This window comes from Triturus cristatus, chromosome 3_1 (genome assembly GCF_964204655.1).
Source record: "Triturus cristatus chromosome 3_1, aTriCri1.1, whole genome shotgun sequence".
NCBI lineage: Eukaryota > Metazoa > Chordata > Amphibia > Caudata > Salamandridae > Triturus > Triturus cristatus.
Genome location: NC_140583.1, coordinates 23,921,132 through 23,943,139, shown reverse-complemented (window position 1 = coordinate 23,943,139; position 22,008 = coordinate 23,921,132). Strand labels below are relative to the sequence as shown.

The 22,008-nt window shown below is 49.9% G+C and overlaps 1 pseudogene; it reads right to left on the bottom strand.

Moving 5' to 3' along the window:
• The window catches only part of LOC146859629 (uncharacterized), a 37,537-nt pseudogene extending 16,132 nt beyond the window's left edge, over window positions 1-21,405 (bottom strand).
• Window positions 21,406-22,008: the final 603 nt, after the last annotated feature.

Here is a 22,008-nt window from a genome sequence, read left to right as displayed (position 1 = left end):
CTGCTGGGCTCAGAGCGCCTTCTGCGGGAACAAGTATACAGGTCCCGGCAGGGGTTCAAGATAGTGGTATAGGTAGCCATTCTCCCCCATTGCCCCCCTCACAAATACTTAGGCCCCCTGTCCCGGTACCTAGAAGATCTAAACAACCAACATCACCACTTCTAATGAGCGGGGGGCGAGCCAACGATGAATTCACTAATCGCCCCATGAGTCCTAACAGTAGGCGTAGGGTGGTTAATTTGCCCCCGGAGGCTGTGCCCTACACAGCGATTATGGTAGGAGTCCCTGAGCTCACTAGTGATTTCAGAGAGCCACAGGACTCACTTCGTAATAAAGTAATTAGTTGGCTTAATACCAATAGGCCCCTCCCTCCTAATATAAAAGGTGATGTGTTGATGGTTAGAAGGATCCCATGGATTGGAATCACTCCCAAAAATAGGGTAGGGGACTGTATCATAATCAGTTTTAAAAGCCCACTGGTTGCCCCTTATATTTGCAACTGGCTGGTAAGGCCGGACAAATCCAACATAGATGTAGTGTCCCTCTCGCAATTCTATCCAAAAGCTTCCAACTTAGGAGTGGGGAGGGAGCAGAGTTGGACTAGAGTGGGCTTTGCAGTAGATGGTTCTCGGTACAGACCCAAGTACAATCCATTGCCTGCCCATGGTAATTTTGTCCATCAGAACAGATTTTCCTGTCTGGAACTGGTAGATTGACCAATAAGAGGGGCCATTCCGCATGGTCAGATAAAATCTGCCTATGGCTTTATACTTAGGGGGGGAGATACATTTGTTCCCACTTACAAAAAAAGGTCCCTGACCCCTGTAAAAGCCGAAGGGCCCATACTGGGATGCACTAAAGTCTTTAACGAGGATCCACCAGATGCATTAACTGTTCCCGCAATGCAGTTGGTGGAGCTTGCTGAATTACCCACTCGGTCGCCCATCACCTCTGGCCTGGGTGATTTGGGCGACCCTGTATATGACATCCCGTCTGCACCAAGTGAGGGTGGTCCCAAACCCCAAGGTCTTGGTATGACTATCCTGTCCTGGAATGTAGCTGGCATCTCTAACAAGGTGGATACCCAGGAGTGGGAAACTTTGGTTAGTAAGTGTGATCTACTCCTTTTTCAAGAGACTTGGGCCAGGGCACCATTGGCCAGGAGGGGATACGACATCTTCGAAATCTCAGCAAAATCGAATGGGAGAGGGAGACCTTCGGGAGGTTTGGCAATCTGGGTAGCAAGCCATATTGGGTGTCAGGCAGTTGGTATGGACACACTTTCACCGGACATTCAGTGTGTGCTCCTCAGATGGCCTGACAAAAGTACGTGGGCTATTGTCAATGTATACTCTCGACCAGTCGCTGTGGGTAAAGAATCCCCCACCCTAGCTGACCTCTCATCCTTTTTAGGGCAATTGACGGGGGACTTGAAAATAGTGATGGGAGGAGATTTTAACTGCCACTTTGAACCCCTGGAGGGCCTAATGGAGGGTGTTTCTAGTGCCGAAGATGACCATTGGGGAGTCCCTCCCTCTTCATCACCTCACCCTAAAGCTTGGTCCCCGTTGGCAGTACAACTTACCTCTCTCACCTTGAATTTCGCCTTGAGGGCGTGCAATGGGCGCACTCCTTCTGACACCCCTTCGGTCTGTACTTTTAATAAAAAGGACCATGAGTCAAGGCTGGACTACATTTTTATAGATATTTCCCTCTGGCCCAAAGTTATTGATTTTAGAGTGATCTCGAGGTTAGATAGTGACCACAATGCCCTTTCCCTGATGATCCAGCACCCAGCCCCTGTCTTAGGGACGCCAACTACCGGTTTCCTAGCCGACCAGGGAGATATATTACTCACTACAAGCAGGCGCCGAGTGAAATGGGGGAAACTACTTGAGAAAGAAGAAGCATTAAAAAACCTCTATGACATAGCACTCCCCAGGTTCCAGGAGGTGGATGCCCTTATCAGCCAATCTAGACCCTCAGATTACAATGAGAGACTCTCTGGTATTCATCTGGCCTTAGTAAAGGACCTTGCAGATGTTTTCAATCCGGCCGTGCCTACTAGAAGGAAAAAGACTCGTGCTCCGACTTGGTATACTTCCACTTGCAGGAAAACTAAGTCTGAGCTTCTTTCTGCAATCAAAGAGGGTAGTGATAAGGTGAAGATAGCTGCCCTTAGGAGGGGGTATAAGGTTGCACTGGCCAATGCAAGGGCTGAGTGGGATTGGAACCACTGGCATGACCTGACCGGAGCCCTGAAATCCAAAGATTATAGAAAATTTTGGGCTCTGGTAAACAATGGAACAGGGGATCTGCTGTCTGCAGTAGGACCCAACATTGCCCCCTCTGTTTGGGAGGCTCATTTTGGGTTATTATACCAAGATTCCACTCTCTGGCCGGAGGGGATGGTGTTAGAGTCCCCCTGCCTGCAAGAGATTGCCCTGGAATTTTCTCTGGGGGAGGTGAAGCTGGCACTGGAGGGCTTAGCTCTGGGGAAGGCACCGGGGCTGGACAAGCTACCAGGTGATTTGTTTAGATATCACCCGGATATTTGGGCCCCGTACTTTCTTGTCCTTTTTAATGCCATTTTGGGAGGTATGGCGATCCCTTCCTCCTGGTTAGGGGCTGAGATAGTTCCGATCTACAAGAAAGGGTCCCCTTTGAGCCCTGCAAACTATAGGCCTATCAGCCTGATAGATGTTCCCCAAAAGCTTTTTGCGCGCCTTATCTTGAATCATCTATTAGACTGGGTGGAGGAAAATGACATCTTGAGTCCCCTTCAGGCTGGCTTCAGGAGAAACACATCGACCATGGACCAGATCTTCCGCCTAGTTCTCCTCTACTGGAAGACGGTGAGGATTGAGGGCGGGAGACTGTACATGGTCTTTGTGGATCTGAGGTCAGCCTTTGACCTAGTCCCGCGCAGGAAACTCTGGGAGGTATTGGAAAAGCTAGGAATTCCCTCCCAGCTACTTAACATCCTGGCCCGCCTGCACGAGAACAACTATGCGCAAGTCAGGTGTGGGAGGGATGGCAGACTTTCATCCAGGTTCCCTGTGCGCCGAGGTGTGAGGCAGGGTTGTGTCCTGGCACCGACCCTGTTTTGTCTATTCATTAACAATGTCATATCACACCTGGAAAATGTTAAGGATAATGACGCCCCCTATTTGGCAGGTAGGAGGGTTCCGGCAATCATGTTTGCCGATGACACCCTCCTCCTCTCAAAATCTCCAATGGGGATTCAGAGGATCCTGGATGGGTTTGGTCTATTCTGCAGTGAGCATGGATTGGAGGTGAATACAGAAAAGACCAAGTTTATGATCTTTAACCCACCAACTAAAACTAGGCCCAATCCTACCCTGGGGACCGAGAGCCTTGAGAGGGTGTCTACCTTCATATATCTGGGGGTCACACTGCAGGAAAACCTGGCATGGGATCGGCAGATAGTACGTTCCAAGGCCAAATTATCCCAACTCTCGGGTGCAATCCTGAAAGTGGCCAATACTTCTTCTTTCAAGCCCATAAGCCCGGCCCTTGAAACCTATAAGACCCAGGCCAAGGCTGCGGCCATGTATGGCAGTGAGCTATGGGGACATAAAACGGTGAAGGGCTTATCAATAGTGGAAAACAGTTTTTTGAGGCGCCTTTTAGCCCTTCCAAGTGCCACGCCACTCCAGCCTCTGAGAATGGACATGGGCCTCCCCCCTATTGCAGAGGAGCTTGTGTCAAAGCCAGTGAAATTCTGGCACAGGCTCTGGTCTACGGACGAACTTTATCACTATAGGGAGGACCTTACCCATGTCATGAGCTTAAATTCAAGTGGCAAAATACCCTGGCTCACCTTTGTGGAAAACGAACTGTCTGCCCTTAATCTTCGTCATCTGTGGGAGGACCCTGCACGAGGTTGCCGCGCAATCTCGCGCAAGGCTTTGGCTCTAATTTATAAGGACAGGTCCCTCGCACACTTGACGGCTGCTCAAAATAGTGGTACCCTAACCCTGAAATTTTTAGAATCCAAAAATTCATATGCTTTTGAACCTTTTATGGATTTTATCTTTCCTATCCTGGCAAGGAAATTGTATGTTCAATGGAGGTATAGCACACTACCTATTAATTCATATACCTCGAAGTGGACTAATGGGGGCGACAAAATATGCCCCTGTTGTAACAACTACGTGGAAGATGACCCCCATATCTTGTTTGTGTGTCCTGCATACCAAAGGCCTAGGAAATATTGGATAGCGCCACTCTGTAAGAACCTGGGGTTCAGAGAGAATGCACAAGCATATAGGATCTTGAAAACTTGCACCCTGGACCACATTGTGTTTGCTGTTTCCAAATTTCTTATGGCTATATGGTTGATCAGAAGGAAAAAATTGTCTGAAGCCCCTTGAACTTTTTAAAGAACCTTCTAAACGCGATTTTAACTTATTCCTTGCTGGGACAGTTGTTTTTATTCTAATGTATTTTATTAATGTTTTATTGTCTGTATTCTTTTTATTGCATCTTTTATGGTCTATATGACCGAAATAAAGAATTTTTGGAATTGGAAAAAAAAGCACAGTTGCTACTCACTCAAACAAGTACTTCACAAGCATCACCACCGGTGTCAGTCCACAAACCTCATAGACACTCAAACACACAATCAATCCACAAATGAACACCAGGACAAAAACAAAAGGCAGCCCACAGACTGTACTCAAACCAAACCAATTGTAAATCATATTTGCAAACAAAAGAGCTCTCAAAAGCAGTCCAGAGACTGCACTAAGACAAGTAAACAGCCCAAAGACTGTTCCATGTCTTTAGCCCCAGACATTTTCCAAAATACGCCGAATTACCAGTCAGTCTGGCAGAGTGTTCGCAAACACTCTGTGTCTTTACCAAATCATACTTATTCCAGGAGGCATGCCTACTACAGGGGTCCACAGACCCACCCAAAACAAGATAGGGTAAAACCCCCAAGGCTTTGCAAGAAGAGACTGAGTTACCAATTGGCCTGGTGGAACACTCAAGAGTGCTCCGTATCACCACTTACGAATTTTACTAAATGCAGGCATGTTCTTCCAAGTATACCCGTTCAAACAAATATCATAAGGAGAAAACTTCCCACATTACCTGCCTTTATTTATTGCATTAAATAAAAACCAAACAAAACCAGAATCTTGGCCAAGCAAATCCAAAATCAAGAGTGCCCCTCAGCGACCTAACCAAACTAAAGTCTCCAGCCTCCAACTGCCAATCTCTTGGTTGACCTAATGGTCACTGCAAAAACGTGCGCCAAAGGAAATCTCAGTCGGGACCGGCCACCACCCAGAGGGTCATATCAGGAAAACCGGAAAAGTCACTTCGGTCTGCAAAGCCAAGGGTCTCTTCATGCAGGGTACCTGCTCACCAATATTCCATTCCTCCATCAAGACCACTCCTTTGGGCAGCCGCGTCTCCGATGAGACCAACGAGTCGGGGGCAAACTGTGGAAATGAGACATTTTAGGGTCCCACCAGTGCTGGGGTTCAACCTTATCTGTCCACGGGTCCTTAAACCAACAAGAAGAGATTGGCACTGAAGCTGATTTATTCACTCATGAGTGAAATCACGTCCATACAATACCCTCAAGTGTTCCAGGAGGTAGTGACTTGAATACACAGACCATGGGCCTTATATACTGAGTTTTCTGCACTGGTAAGCATGTAGTTACAAATAGAAGATACAGGCCTACACAAGAATAACTACAGACAAACATGGGCAAATGGGAAATCACTTAGTCAACAAAGTGGGAGGGGAAACAGAACTGCTTACATCAGTAAGACATGATGGACAGTTAAATTTTCAAACAGGTGCATTCTAGCAGCTGTCGGAATTCTGGAGGGGTGAGAGCTTGTTGGCGCAATCAGCGATCAATTTGTAGAGTTTGTTGGCTACAGAGTTGGCGCTGGTCGTGATGGGGGAGGAGTGTGTCTAAGGGTGGAGGCAAGGTGCTCTTCGTTGATCTTGCTCCAGTTTTTGCACGGGCGAAGTGGCACTGGCTTGTGTGCGGTGGGTTTCGAGAAGGAGAGGGGAACACAGTGGTGGTCTGTCCAGAGGGGTTGGGTGGTGTGATTGAAGTGAATGTTGATTCCTCTGGCAAAGATGGGGTCAAGGGTGTGTCTCGCCTTGTGTTTGGGGGTGGTGACGAGTTGCTTAAATCTGATGTTGGCGAGGTTGTCTAGGAGGGTGGTGGATTTGGGGTCGCTGAGGTTTTCAAGGTAAAAATTCAGGTCTCTGAGCAGTACCTAGTCCGAGGAGGCCAGGGAGTGGGGCGTGATGTAGTCTGTGATGGTGTTGGTGAATGAACTGGGTGCGGGGTCCAGAAGGTCTGTAGGTGAGGGTTCCGCATAGAGTTGTCCTGGGGCTGACCTGGATCTGGAAGTGGATGTGTTCCATAGGGGGCGAGGAGTCATTCGAGATGGAGGTAGTCAGTCGGAGGGATTTTATGTGGAGAGTGGTTGGGGCGGTCTTTCCTCTGGATCTTGTACCCGTCTGGATGACGGTTGCGATGCTGGGTGTGCGGAGCTGGTGTTGGTCCAGGTCTCTGTGAGGAAGGCGACGGGCGAGAGGGTGTTGAGGAGGTCCCAGATTACTACTGCGCGTCTGTGCAGGAAGCGTACGTTGAGGATGCAGCTCAGGGGCTTTGGTGCGTTGTCGTCTGGTGGGGAGCAAGTAGCTGTCACGGTCCAGAGGTAGGTGAAGGTGCTGCGGCAGTGTCAGCAGGAGAATGGTTCTTGGGAGTTGTTCGGCGTTCAGTGGTGGCTGGTGACATCTGAAAGTGGTGAGGCGTAAACTTTCTGTCAGAGTGCACCGCGGAGAGCATCAAACATCTTAAGGCTGGTTCGGGGGGGTTCTACCCCCAAGAAAACTTTGAAAAAAGAGTGGGTAAATTGTTCATTTTCAAGCAAATTTGAGAAGCAAGAAGGTTAATAAAGCAATTGTGAAAGTTCAGTTATTACATTAATAAAGGGAAGTCATATAACACCATGTAGCTAGAAATGTTTCTGAAGCGAGGCCCTGCCAGTGCCACGCACCTCTGAGCAATATACACGCTGTGTGTCAGCAGAGCTTAGCATCAGAAACATTTCTATTGATATGTTTTTGAAGCTAGGCCCAATGCTGGCACTCAGTGTGAATGCTTCTCAGAGGTGCTCACGCGTGGCAGGGCCTGTAGCTTCAGAGTCAGAAACATTTTCTGCACCAGTCTGCGTTTTCGCTCTATAAACACTAACACTCTTTAAAGTGCAGAGTCACTCTGCACTTCAAAAAGTGTTAGTGTTTAGAGTGAAGTTGTACTACTAGAAACATGACAAATAACATTCTTTACAGTGTTCAGTGCACTCTTGTGCTGTGACAGTGCTATGACTAGGCCCCTCCAGTCCTGGGTTGTGCCCGCCAGCCCTAAAGAGAGAGTTCAGCACGCTCCGGCAGCTACACAGAAACACAATCGCTCCTCGGCTCCCTGGAGATCGCTAAGTGTGTTTTCAAAAACCTACGAAAATCAACAGCGGTCCGTATCTATAATATCCCTGCTGCAATTGTGACACTTCTGCAATACTTTAATGTTTTAACAAACTGGGTGCTTAGTGATCAACGTAGTGCAATATGTGCAAGGTGGTAACAGGAATTATGTACATGGGGAATGAAAAGAACAAATGTTAAATGTTAGGCCAGAGAAAACAACCAAAAAACCAACTGGCTGAAAAATGCTTCTTTTGATATGTATGGTTTTGGTAAATCTGTGCCTAATGATATCGTTGACGTTTCAACCAACGATGTGCTCCCTTCCTAGGCTGTCACTGAATACCCTCCCCCTCCCCTCTTGTCCTGATGAAGACCCGTAGTGACTACCGAAAGGAGCACATCGTGGGTTCAAACGTCGACGATATCATTAGGCACAGATTTACCAAAACCATACATATCAAAAGAAGCATTTTTCAGCCAGTTGTTTTTTTGGTTGTTTTATCTGGCCTAACATTTAACATTTGTTCTTTTCATTCCCCATGTACATAATTCCTGTTACCACCTTGTACATATTGCACTAAGTTGATCACTAAGCACCCTGTCACATTAGCACCAAATGTATATATCTGTAAACAGCCTTCTTTGTATATTTTGTGTAAATTTGATACATCTGAATGAATTAATTCTGATAAATACAAAGTTATACACAAACATTGCTACTCTGATTCTTCCAGATACCGTTAATTGTTGGTCAGGTTTGTTTTCCGTGTGTGTTCCACAAAAGAATTTGTGGTTTCTTGTGACTTTGTATGCACAATGACATATCATAAACCCGACAGATCCATTTCTTGTTTATAAACGTTATACCCAGGTTCTGAGAGACACCGGGTCGCCCCACTTTTGTTTTTGATTGATCTTTACTCTACCAGCTGCCCCTCTGCGTCCCGGCTAACTTTTCTACCTCTCTCCTCTCGTCATCTCTCTGCCCTTCTGCCCTGCACCTCATACTCACCAGATTCTGCTATGTACGTATGTACCAACACTACCCCCACTTTAGTATCATCCAAGCCCCTCAAGTCTGCCTCCTGAAGGGAGCACACATACCTCGCCTTTTGCACGCCAAACGCAGGAATTTCCGGGGACCCCCTCAGCGTCCCCTTTCAGCCCTCGCTTCCTGGCTGAGAAGGGCAATCAAGTAAGCGGTGCCCCAGCGCAACACGATCAACACAACTTCACCGTACATTTTACAGTTCTGGGAACTCATTATCCCCCTGAAAGTTAGAGAACACCACACGAGAAAGGGTGGTGTGGGGTGTTAAGCACAGTTAACGCCTTCCTCAACAATAAGTCATGCCGACCTGCTGTTTGCCCAGACACTACACTTAAGCAAAGCATGTGGGATCATAAACAACTACATAACACTCACCAAAAGCCCAAAAAAATCACCGGTACCTTAGCCTGATTCCGAAGTTATCACCCGCTTTTCTCCCCCGAAGGCCGCGTTCACCGTCTGTGATACGGAGTGCCCTGGTGCCATCCCGACTGTTGCGCTGGAGTAAGGACATCCCTAATAGTAATAATATGAATAATGCCCTCATCTGTTGTATTTGTATGATGTCAGGTTTCCACCTGAGTCATTTGAGCTGTAGGTCTGTATGGAGAAACACAGTAACAGCCTATTTGTCCCTCCCCGTGTGGAGTGCAAGTACCACCATGAAATGAAATATAGTGATACTCAGCCATAAGCCTTGGTGCCCGCCTTACCCTCAAGATTTAGGCGCAATATCTTATCTTCAAATCATATCCTGTGAACCAACTGCTCAATACCCACAAATATAATCACAGGCGAGTGGCATACACAAATGTTACGCGCCTTTCACTATGGTAAAGAGATGCACATGCAGTTACTTCTATAAGTGCAACAAGGGTCTTACCGAACTCTCTAGATATATCCACTGTTTAACTCCTATGTCAATCTCAATGATTTCTAGAGGTCCGCATCCCACAAACCAGGCTTAAGCATTATCCCCTGATAATGAAGTACCAAGCAGCTAAGAGGTGCCACCCCAGCGTTGGAATCAATCTTATAAATGCCAATGAACGGCATACATAATTGACTAGAACAGACAAATCACAAAATTGGCAGCACAGCATGAGGACCACGCTATTGACATAAAGTTAATTATCATACGATTACATGTATCCAGAAAAAAAGAGGGAAATAAGTGTCGAAGGGCTTCCCTTCTACCCAGATTAACTTGTAAACTAAAACCCATGCACTGGGGGAATATAACTGGAAATTCAAATACATTACCGTGGAGAGTAATAAAATCCACCAAATTAAGAACCACATATATTCAGATAGATTTATGGCCTAATTCCCGTCCACAGGATAAAATACACCTAATGGTTCAAAAAATACGAACAGTCGCGGCTCGCAATACTCGTGGAAGGGGGGAGGAGGGGTCGCGCGGGGGTTACCGCAGGGGTGGGTGGGGGCGGACGTTAAAATAAAAAAAATTGAAAACTTACCTGACCGGGTCCGCGCTGCCTCTGCTCCTGGGCCGGGTCCCGCGACACCTCTGCTGCTCTGCTCCTGAACAGGAACAGGCATGCTCCCTCCCCTCCTGTAAGCCAAACACAATGCTGCAATCGCAGCATTGTGATTGGTGAGGAGTCCCGGACGGCGCCCAGCCGGGCACCAGTAGGGATGCCATTTTCTCTATGTAGGCTCCCAAGCAGTCAGGGCACTCAGAGTGGTGCAAGCCACTCCTACCCGACTCACCCGCCCGCCCCAACCAGACATACACACCCACCCGCCCCCAACTAGGCATACCCTCCCACCCGCCCCCAACCAGGCATACCCCTGCCTTCTGCTTTCTCGCAGCGCGAGAAGGTGAAAATAAAATGGTATTTAAAATACCATTTTATTTTCTGCTTCTCCCACTGCAAGAAAGCAGTGGGAACGCACTTCAACACCCTAATGGAGCGGCCGCCACTGTCGGCATTGCGAGCTGGCAGTTGTTGCGTCCCAGGTTGAGTGCGTGGAGAGTGCTGGAGTCGTAGCGGCGGGGGGTTGGAGGACCAGGGTCCCTGGCTGTCAAGAGTCTTACTTGAAGTTTCCCAGGTACTTCATAGGAGCAGAACGTCGCAAGTTCCCAATGCCTCTCTGGGTTTTCCACACGCTCCCGAAGGATCTTTCTAGGAGTATGAAGGAACCCTCGGGGGGAAAGGGGTAAGGGACTGAGAAGAGACTGCCTCGTCTTCTATACTGGTGTCGTCTATCAGCTGCTGCTCTAGGTTGCTTTTTGCGCTGTTTAGTTATTAGACACTGTAAAACAAATGACAAACATTACTGAGTTCTTTACTAGGGATATACTATTACTGTATATTTTCCAACCCCAATTGTAACGTACCCCCTTGAGACTGGGCTATAGCCTCTCTTCTTTTGTTTTAAGGATTTTAAATGCTGTGCTTCTTAACGATGTTGCTATGCTTGATAATCCTGTAAGAATGCATAAAAAGTACAAGTATGCAACCTATTGTCAATTATGCTATTCTATTTGTATTTAAGGTGATCTATACCTTTCTTTTCTTGTATGCAGGTGGAATCTCAAAAGAGTTCTGGATCAACAGGAAAATCAATATTGGTAAGTATTTCTCTTTTATTCTAGTAAATTAACTCAGAGCAACAAAAACAGCCTTAAATACTGCTCAAGCTCCTGATTTGCCCTCTCAGCCTGCCCATCTGTCTCTGGGTGATAGTTGGTGGAGAATCTGGTTTCAATATTTAATCCTTTTGTAAAAGCCTTCCAAAAATGGGACAGGAATTGAGTACCACGATCAGAAATGAGGACCTTGGAGATTCCATGTAATCTCACTACATGCAAACTGAACTGGGTAGCTAAGTCCTTAGCACTGGGGATGTCTTGCAGAGGAACAAAGTGAGCCATTTTTGTAAAGGTGTCAACAAAAAACAGGATTGTACTGTAGTCCCAGCTGGAGGGCAGGTCTACAATTAGATCCATGGTCACTGTGTGCCAGGGATAAGGGGGCGTAGGCATTGGTAGCAATAACCCCTGTGGTGACTGCCGTATGGGTTTTCCCTGGGCACAAATTCCACAACCCAAAACATGTTGCTTGATATGCTTCGACATATTAGCCCCCCAAAATTGTCTCTTTATTAACTCTTCTGTCTTGTTCATTCCTTTGTGACCTGCCATAGGATGATCATCACAGTCATGCTGAATTTGTTCTTGCAATTCCAAGGTAGGTATGAACAGGGCCCTTCCATGATAAGGTAGGTCTTTACGGATTTCTCCAGATGGATCAGACAAAACCCATTGCTGAAGTTAAACCAGATTGGTCGCACACTGCTACACCTACCAGGCGTGTTCCCCCAATGAAAATGGTCCCTGAAGGTCAGCGTCGGCGGATACACCTATGCTCGAGTGTGAATGCAAGTATGCGTGGCGTGTGCCATCCCTGGACACGTGTTTCGAGGTAGTTGCCTCTCGTCAGCAGGGAGTAGGAAAATGTGTGGGGTTGCTGTGTAAGCTGCTAAAATCGTTATCAGGTCTAGTACCTCTCGTAGCGCGCAGGTGCGTAACCATGAGTCCGTCGACTCCACCGGCTCAAGGGAGCCTGAATATAAAGTTAAACCAGATTGGTCGCACACTGCTACACCTACCAGGCGTGTTCCCCCAATGAAAATGGTCCCTGAAGGTCAGCGTCGGCGGATACACCTATGCTCGAGTGTGAATGCAAGTATGCGTGGCGTGTGCCATCCCTGGACACGTGTTTCGAGGTAGTTGCCTCTCGTCAGCAGGGAGTAGGAAAATGTGTGGGGTTGCTGTGTAAGCTGCTAAAATCGTTATCAGGTCTAGTACCTCTCGTAGCGCGCAGGTGCGTAACCATGAGTCCGTCGACTCCACCGGCTCAAGGGAGCCTGAATATAAAGTTAAACCAGATTGGTCGCACACTGCTACACCTACCAGGCGTGTTCCCCCAATGAAAATGGTCCCTGAAGGTCAGCGTCGGCGGATACACCTATGCTCGAGTGTGAATGCAAGTATGCGTGGCGTGATATATATTTAGTGGCTCTCTGAGCCCCGGAGTCGACGGGCTCATGGTTACGCACCTGCGTTCGCTACGAGAGGTACAGACCTGATATGCTTTTAGCAGCCTACACAAGCAACCCTGCACTCTTCCTACTCCCTGCTGACGAGCGGCAACTACCGCGAAACACGTGTCCAGGGATGGCTAACGCTACTCTGACTTGCACGCACCACTGAGCATAGGCGTACCCGCCGACGCTGACTACAGGGACCACAATTCTTCGGGGTAACAAGCTAGTGGGTGGCGCAGTGTGCGACCAACTTGGTGATATATATTTAGTGGCTCTCTGAGCCCCGGAGTCGACGGGCTCATGGTTACGCACCTGCGTTCGCTACGAGAGGTACAGACCTGATATGATTTTAGCAGCCTACACAAGCAACCCTGCACTCTTCCTACTCCCTGCTGACGAGCGGCAACTACCGCGAAACACGTGTCCAGGGATGGCTAACGCTACTCTGACTTGCACGCACCACTGAGCATAGGCGTACCCGCCGACGCTGACTACAGGGATAACAATTCTTCAGGGTAACACGCTAGTGGGTGGAGCAGTGTGCGACCAACTTGGTGATATAAATTTAGTGGCTCCCTGAGCCCCGGAGTCGACGGGCTCATGGTTACGCACCTGCGTTCGCTACGAGAGGTACAGACCTGATATGATTTTAGCAGCCTACACAAGCAACCCTGCACTCTTCCTACTCCCTGCTGACGAGCGGCAACTACCGCGAAACACGTGTCCAGGGATGGCTAACGCTACTCTGACTTGCACGCACCACTGAGCATAGGCGTACCCGCCGACGCTGACTACAGGGACCACAATTCTTCGGGGTAACACGCTAGTGGGTGGAGCAGTGTGCGACCAACTTGGTGATATATATTTAGTGGCTCTCTGAGCCCCGGTGTCGACGGGCTCATGGTTACGCACCTGCGTTCGCTACGAGAGGTACAGACCTGATATGATTTTAGCAGCCTACACAAGCAACCCTGCACTCTTCCTACTCCCTGCTGACGAGCGGCAACTACCGCGAAACACGTGTCCAGGGATGGCTAACGCTACTCTGACTTGCACGCACCACTGAGCATAGGCGTACCCGCCGACGCTGACTACAGGGACCACAATTCTTCGGGGTAACACGCTAGTGGGTGGAGCAGTGTGCGACCAACTTGGTGATATATATTTAGTGGCTCTCTGAGCCCCGGAGTCGACGGGCTCATGGTTACGCACCTGCGTTCGCTACGAGAGGTACAGACCTGATATGATTTTAGCAGCCTACACAAGCAACCCTGCACTCTTCCTACTCCCTGCTGACGAGCGGCAACTACCGCGAAACACGTGTCCAGGGATGGCTAACGCTACTCTGACTTGCACGCACCACTGAGCATAGGCGTACCCGCCGACGCTGACTACAGGGACCACAATTCTTCGGGGTAACACGCTAGTGGGTGGAGCAGTGTGCGACCAACTTGGTGATATATATTTAGTGGCTCTCTGAGCGCCGGAGTCGACGGGCTCATGGTTACGCACCTGCGTTCGCTACGAGAGGTACAGACCTGATATGATTTTAGCAGCCTACACAAGCAACCCTGCACTCTTCCTACTCCCTGCTGACGAGCGGCAACTACCGCGAAACACGTGTCCAGGGATGGCTAACGCTACTCTGACTTGCACGCACCACTGAGCATAGGCGTACCCGCCGACGCTGACTACAGGGACCACAATTCTTCGGGGTAACACGCTAGTGGGTGGAGCAGTGTGCGACCAACTTGGTGATATATATTTAGTGGCTCTCTGAGCCCCGGAGTCGACGGGCTCATGGTTACGCACCTGCGTTCGCTACGAGAGGTACAGACCTGATATGATTTTAGCAGCCTACACAAGCAACCCTGCACTCTTCCTACTCCCTGCTGACGAGCGGCAACTACCGCGAAACACGTGTCCAGGGATGGCTAACGCTACTCTGACTTGCACGCACCACTGAGCATAGGCGTACCCGCCGACGCTGACTACAGGGACCACAATTCTTCGGGGTAACACGCTAGTGGGTGGAGCAGTGTGCGACCAACTTGGTGATATATATTTAGTGGCTCTCTGAGCCCCGGAGTCGACGGGCTCATGGTTACGCACCTGCGTTCGCTACGAGAGGTACAGACCTGATATGATTTTAGCAGCCTACACAAGCAACCCTGCACTCTTCCTACTCCCTGCTGACGAGCGGCAACTGCCGCGAAACACGTGTCCAGGGATGGCTAACGCTACTCTGACTTGCACGCACCACTGAGCATAGGCGTACCCGCCGACGCTGACTACAGGGACCACAATTCTTCGGGGTAACACGCTAGTGGGTGGAGCAGTGTGCGACCAACTTCGTGATATATATTTAGTGGCTCTCTGAGCCCCGGAGTCGACGGGCTCATGGTTACGCACCTGCGTTCGCTACGAGAGGTACAGACCTGATATGATTTTAGCAGCCTACACAAGCAACCCTGCACTCTTCCTACTCCCTGCTGACGAGCGGCAACTACCGCGAAACACGTGTCCAGGGATGGCTAACGCTACTCTGACTTGCACGCACCACTGAGCATAGGCGTACCCGCCGACGCTGACTACAGGGACCACAATTCTTTGGGGTAACACGCTAGTGGGTGGAGCAGTGTGCGACCAACTTGGTGATATATATTTAGTGGCTCTCTGAGCCCCGGAGTCGACGGGCTCATGGTTACGCACCTGCGTTCGCTACGAGAGGTACAGACCTGATATGATTTTAGCAGCCTACACAAGCAACCCTGCACTCTTCCTGCTCCCTGCTGACGAGCGGCAACTACCACGAAACACGTGTCCAGGGATGGCTAACGCTACTCTGACTTGCACGCACCACTGAGCATAGGCGTACCTGCCGACGCTGACTACAGGGACCACAATTCTTCAGGGTAACACGCTAGTGGGTGGAGCAGTGTGCGACCAACTTGGTGATATATATTTAGTGGCTCTCTGAGCCCCGGAGTCGACAGGCTCATGGTTACGCACCTGCATTCGCTACGAGAGGTACAGATCTGATATGATTTTAGCAGCCTACACAAGCAACCCTGCACTCTTCCTACTCCCTGCTGACGAGCAGCAACTACCGCGAAACACATGTCCAGGGATGGCTAACGCTACTCTGACTTGCACGCACCACTGAGCATAGGCGTACCCGCCGACGCTGACTACAGGGACCACAATTCTTCGGGGTAACACGCTAGTGGGTGGAGCAGTGTGCGACCAACTTGGTGATATATATTTAGTGGCTCTCTGAGCCCCGGAGTCGACGGGCTCATGGTTACGCACCTGCGTTCGCTACGAGAGGTACAAACCTGATATGATTTTAGCAGCCTACACAAGCAACCCTGCACTCTTCCTACTCCCTGCTGACGAGCGGCAACTACCGCGAAACACGTGTCCAGGGATGGCTAACGCTACTCTGACTTGCACGCACCACTGAGCATAGGCGTACCCGCCGACGCTGACTACAAGGACCACAATTCTTCGGGGTAACACGCTAGTGGGTGGAGCAGTGTGCGACCAACTTGGTGATATATATTTAGTGGCTCTCTGAGCCCCGGAGTCGACGGGCTCATGGTTACGCACCTGCGTTCGCTACGAGAGGTACAGACCTGATATGATTTTAGCAGCCTACACAAGCAACCCTGCACTCTTCCTACTCCCTGCTGACGAGCGGCAACTGCCGCGAAACACGTGTCCAGGGATGGCTAACGCTACTCTGACTTGCACGCACCACTGAGCATAGGCGTACCCGCCGACGCTGACTACAGGGACCACAATTCTTCGGGGTAACACGCTAGTGGGTGGAGCAGTGTGCGACCAACTTGGTGATATATATTTAGTGGCTCTCTGAGCCCCGGAGTCGACGGGCTCATGGTTACGCACCTGCGTTCGCTACGAGAGGTACAGACCTGATATGATTTTAGCAGCCTACACAAGCAACCCTGCACTCTTCCTACTCCCTGCTGACGAGCGGCAACTACCGCGAAACACGTGTCCAGGGATGGCTAACGCTACTCTGACTTGCACGCACCACTGAGCATAGGCGTACCCGCCGACGCTGACTACAGGGACCACAATTCTTCGGGGTAACACGCTAGTGGGTGGAGCAGTGTGCGACCAACTTGGTGATCCATTGCTGAAGTTGTTCCAGAGAAAGGGAGTCTCTGACTTTCTTCTCCAGTGTCTCATGAGTGATAGTTCAAACTATCTCTGATTCAGGAATGATCTTACAGTCCTTTGTCCTTCCGTATCCATACGGGACATGGCATCAGCCTTACCATTTTTGTTTCCTGGTAGGTAGGTGATTACGAAATTGTAATCTGCAAAATACAGAGACCATCTAAGCTGACGTGGAGTCAAAGTTCTTGCTGATCTTAAGAATTGCAGGTTTTTGTGGTCAGTAAATACAGTCACAGTATGTCTGGCCCCCATTAGGTAATGCCTCCACTCCTTGAAATCGTCTTTAATAGCTAGCAGCTCCTTTTCGGTGATGGTGTAGTTGATTTCAGCTGGAAGGAGCTTTCTGGAGTGATAAGCAACTGGATGTAGTTGGCCAGTCTCCTTATGCCTTTGCGACAGAACTCCTCCGATTGCTTGATCTGACGCGTCCGTTTCCAAATAAAAAGGCTCAGAAGGATCGGCATGAAGAAGAATGGGTGCCGAAGTGAAACTTTCTTTTAGGGACTGGAAGGCGGCTTCTGCTTCCTTTGACCAGGAAAAGGTAACACCCTTTCATAACAGACGAGTAATTGGAATCACCTTTTGAGAAAAGTCGTGGATAAATCTTCAGTAAAAATTGGCGAAACTAACAAATCGTTGTATTTCCTTTACAGAGGTTGGAGATGGCCAATCCAACACTGCCTTAATTTCGCGCATATCCATTGTGATTCCCTCAGGGGACAGGACAAACTCAAGGAAAAATTCCCTTGACTTGCTCTTGGTGTTCTTCTTCCCGAAGCAGAGTAAATTAAAATATCATCAATATAGACGATGGCACACTTGTCTATATATTGATTTAACACGTCATTAATTAGATACTGGAAAGCTGCTGGTGCATTGCAGAGTCCGTAGAGCATCACCTGTATTCATAAAGACCGAACTTGGTCCGGAACACGGTCTTCCATTCATCCCCCTCTCTTATCCGGACAAGGTGATATGCCCCTCGAAGATCTAGTTTCATACAGATTCGAGCTCCTTTCACCTGGTCCAGGAGCACAGAGATTAGGGGCAAAGGGTATCTGTTCTTAATCGTTATCTTATTTAGGGCGCGGTAATCTATACATGTTCTTAAATCGCCTTCTTCCTTCTTTGGTACAAAGAACAACGGTGAAGAGACAGGGGACTGTGATGGTCTAATGAAACCGTTCTTCAAATAGGTCTGGATATACTCCTTCAAAAATGTGTCCTCCTTCTCCGTCAAGGCATAGATTCTACTGCACGGAAGGTTCGCCCTTGGTTCCAGCTCTATTTCAGTCATAAGGTCGATGTGGGGGAAGCTTTTCCGCCTCAACCTCGCTAAATACATCCTTGTAATCTTGATACATTTCTGGGATTTCTTCTGTACGGATAACACACACTGAAGCTCTGCTTTCACACAAGCTGGCAGCCAGATTGGACTCCTTCACTTGATTCTCTCCTAGAAAACAGGTCTCCTTACAGTAATTCGAGTTCATCTTTATGGACTGCTTCTCCCAGTCTGTCTGAGGACTATGCTCCATCAACCAAGGGAGACCAAGCATAAGTTTGAATTGTGGTACGTCAATTACATTGAACTGCAAGATCTCCCAATGACCATCAGGTGACACAAGCTATACCTTTTCCGTCTGACTGATTTTTTTTTTTTTTTTTTGCAAAAACAATTTTTATTGCATCACACAGTTACAATTACCATCGTGAAGTGTCACCGTGCCAATGGTCATATCCAGCTTCTAGGAACCAATGCATAATATCATCCAATCCACTACCATCCAGATATTCGTTGACCATCAGCACTCTCATATGCATATACACCCTCCCCCCTCCCCCATGTCAGTGTGCCATAATACAAGGTACAAGGATAATTCTCCTCTTTTTAAGTTACCATGTGATTGGTTGCGGGCCACTCCCCCTCCCCATGGTCAGGCTCAGCACAATAAGGAGAAGTGAAGCACTCGCGCCAGCTCGTGTGTTCTACCAAATACCTCTCTATGACTGCGCCTCTGCGAGTTGCTCCAGTGTTTCATCGTCCTCAACCACATCCGTTCCCCTTCCTTGGAGCTCAACCACTAGCGCCTCCCATGCACGCGCCATGTCCAGCGCCTTTTCATCGGTCCCCTGCAGCGCTAACTGTAGCCTGAGCGCGCCCTCACTACCCGCCCATTTAGTGAAGGTCGCTTTCCATCTCTTAAAGCTGGGACCAGCTCTCGATTTCCAGTGCAGGGTGATCTCTCTTTTGGCCACAACCATCCCTAAATCGCAAAACTTGCTCGTGATTTTCGTGCGCGGAGTGTGGGGAAACCATAGCAGCAGACAAACTCCCATTTCCACCCCCAAGTCGCGCCCTGTCACTTGGGACATGCAATCAATAACCTCCTCCCAGTAGCGACTTAATGCCTCACAGGACCAGAACATGTGTTTGAAGTCAGCCCCCTCCTCCCCACAGCGAGGGCACTGCGGTATGGGGCCCCCAAAATACTGAAATAATTTAGCTGGCGTCAAGTATGCCCTATGCAAGATGAAGTACTGCACCAGTTGAAACCGGGCATTACGTGTGCTCTTCCAAGCCCGTCTCTGCAGCTTGGGCCATGTCAGTGCCGGGATAGGTTTCCCGATGTCCATTTCCCATTTGCCTTTCAATGCGTTCAAAGGGGCTAGACGTTCCGTTGCCAGTCTCTGCTATAGGCATGTAATGGCCTTAAGTGTGCCCGCCGCCATGACCACATATTGACAACCTGCAGCCGTCTGGGGTTCAGAGAGTCCCGCATTCCAGTGCTTCTGGAGAGCTGCCACCAAGGCTGCGTGGAGTAAATAGTCACCCCTTGGGATCCCAAAGGAATCCTGAAGCCCCTGGAATGGCTGAAGCACTCCATTTAGGTACAGGTCCCCCACCATCTGTAACCCTAGGTCTTCCCAGGTCGCCAGTCCTGACCAATCCCCGCCATGCGGGAGGGCCGTGCACATACCTAATGGGATATCCGGGGCGTAGGGGCGAGCAATGCCGGCCTTTCGTAGGCTTCGGTTCCAGCACAGCCGGAGCGTTCGCTCCCTCAAGGGTTAATTGTGACAAATCGAGTCGTTGTTGGAAGACAATAAAAGAAAGCATATGGCGCGGGATCAGTCTGCCCTGTGGACCTTCCGGGCCTCTAAACTCCCTAGCCACCGCCTGCGTGAGCCATTGTAGCTGGGCGGCCAAATAATACCACTCGAAGTCAGGTACCGCAAGCCCACCCTCCGCTCTGGGCCGTCGAAGGGTGGCCAGCGCCACCCGCCTCCTGCCAGCTCCCCAAATGAAACCTGTGATCATGGCCGTGAGCTTGCGGAAAAGCGACACCGGCACCCAAATAGGGAGCATACGGAAAAAATACAACAGGCGTGGGAGCGCCACCATCTTCAGTAACGCCACCCGTCCAGCCACCGAGGGCGGGAGAGTGCTCCCGAACTCAATACTGCCCACCAGGCCCCTGATTGCCCTCCCCACATTCCCCTCCAACAGGTCGTGCTGGGTGTGGTAAAAATGCACTCCCAGATACGGCAGACAGCTGTCTTCACAGCGCACAGCTCCCAGGGAGGGGGGGGTCGGCCCATGCTGTGTAATGGCGAACACACAAGTCTTGTTCCAGTTGACTTTCAGGCCCGACCAGTTACCAAAGTCCTTCAGTAGATCCTTGGCGCCCCGGAGGGCCTCATCCGCATCAGCCAGGAAGAGTAATAAATCATCCGCATAAAGGGAAATATAATGGGTTTCCCCCCCGTAATAGTAGTCCGGCATATGCGCGTCCCAGTCGTGCATGAGACGCCAGGGGCTCGACCGCCAAGGCAAACAGCAAGGGTGAGAGCGAGCAACCCTGCCTCGTTCCCCGTAGCACTGGGTAGGGAGCTGATATCGTGGTCCCCGTCCGCACCCTAGCCACCGAGTTGGTGTAGAGCAACCTCGTCCATCGCACGAACCCATCCCCCAGACCGAACTCTTGCAAGACCCTAAACAGGTACGGCCACTCCACACTATCAAAAGCTTTCTCCATATCTACCGATAGTGTCAAGGTGGCTGGGTAGTCCCTGCAGTCCACCTCCATAACCCGCAACAGGCGCCGGATACATGTCGACGTGTTACGTCGAGGGATGAACCCGGCCTGGTCAGGGTGTATCAAGGAGGTCATATGAGCCAACAACCGCATGGCTAAGATTTTGCTCAAAATCTTGTAGTCCACCGTTAGCATGGAGAGTGGGCGGTAGGCCGTCCTGGCACCCGGGTCCCCTCCTTTTTTCAGGAGAGGTATAACCAGTGCCTCCCGCGCGGAAGAGGGCAACTGTCCTTCCTTCCAGGCCTCCCTGTAGACGGATTGTAATTGCGGAGCAAGCAATTCCACGTAGGTCGCGTAGAATTCCACCGGTAGCCCGTCCGTCCCCGGAGTTTTTCTATGAGCCATATGTTTGATCGCCATTTGAATCTCGCCTAGCGAGATGTCACCTCCCAACGCCTCCTTGTAGGTGGGATCTAGTCTCGGCAGTCGGGCCATTGCCAGAAATTCCATAAGTTCCCCAGGAGCATCCCGCATGGTGTTAGTGTAAAGGGCGGTATAATATGTCAGAAACTGATCGTTGATCTCTCTCTGAGAGTACACCAACGTCTCCTCCCCAGTAGTCAAAGAGAGTATGGGAGAGCCGCGCGCGTTTGGGTTCGCCAACCAGGCCAGGAGCGACCCAACTTTGTCCCTTTCCGCATGCGCTCTGGTGAGGTATGCCTTGTAGTCAAAGCAGCGGAGCCTTTCCACTTGCACTGCCACGTGCTCGCGTGCCGCAACCACCTCATCATGGGATTTCTCCCCCGTGTGATGGGCTTTTTCCGTCGTGCGCAGCAGGGTGTCCGCCTTCTCTATGTCTCCCAATAGCGTTTTCCGGACCCCGGACGTGGAGGAAATGCAGATCCCTCTGATGACCGCCTTGAATGAGTCTCATTCCCATTCTCTCCACGACGCTGTCCCCGTGTTCTCTGCAAAATAATTTGTTATGCCATCGCAAACCTCCGTTTGGAAGACAGAGTCCTCCAGCATCCGCGGGTTTAGGCACCAGGTGGGTATCGCCTGACGTTGCCGACTCCAGTGCGCTATAACCAAGCAAGGGTTGTGGTCCGATATGGTTTTTTCCGTCTGACTGATTAT